General features: G+C 34.2%; 1 protein-coding gene across 1 annotated transcript in view; it reads right to left on the reverse strand.

Moving 5' to 3' along the window:
* LOC119589333 overlaps nucleotides 1–330 on the reverse strand; it is a 40,307-nt gene that overhangs the window by 15,915 nt on the left and 24,062 nt on the right. The window lies entirely within an intron of this gene.

A 330-nucleotide genomic window follows, 5' to 3' on the forward strand; every position in this document is an offset into this window, starting at 1 on the left:
ACGAACGATACCAAATTAACACCACGAGAACATATACCTTAAAGGTAACAAAAATTGTGTCAGAAAGGATGATATCAACACAGAATAGGAACGCAAGATTACTGCACTGAAAATTACTAACAATTATCAATATAAACTTTGCAGAGGATGAAATTAGTTCTTATTTCCGAGTTCAATTTAGCGTGCAAGGCATTCGCAAGAAGAGATATTGCAGGGAAGGCATGAACACAATTTTCTCATATACATTACATCTGTTTTTTTCATGTAATGTCCAAATCTGAATTTTCGTATTAAGTACAATCACGTACACGCGTTATCGATATAATGCGC

This window comes from Penaeus monodon, chromosome 25 (genome assembly GCF_015228065.2).
Source record: "Penaeus monodon isolate SGIC_2016 chromosome 25, NSTDA_Pmon_1, whole genome shotgun sequence".
NCBI lineage: Eukaryota > Metazoa > Arthropoda > Malacostraca > Decapoda > Penaeidae > Penaeus > Penaeus monodon.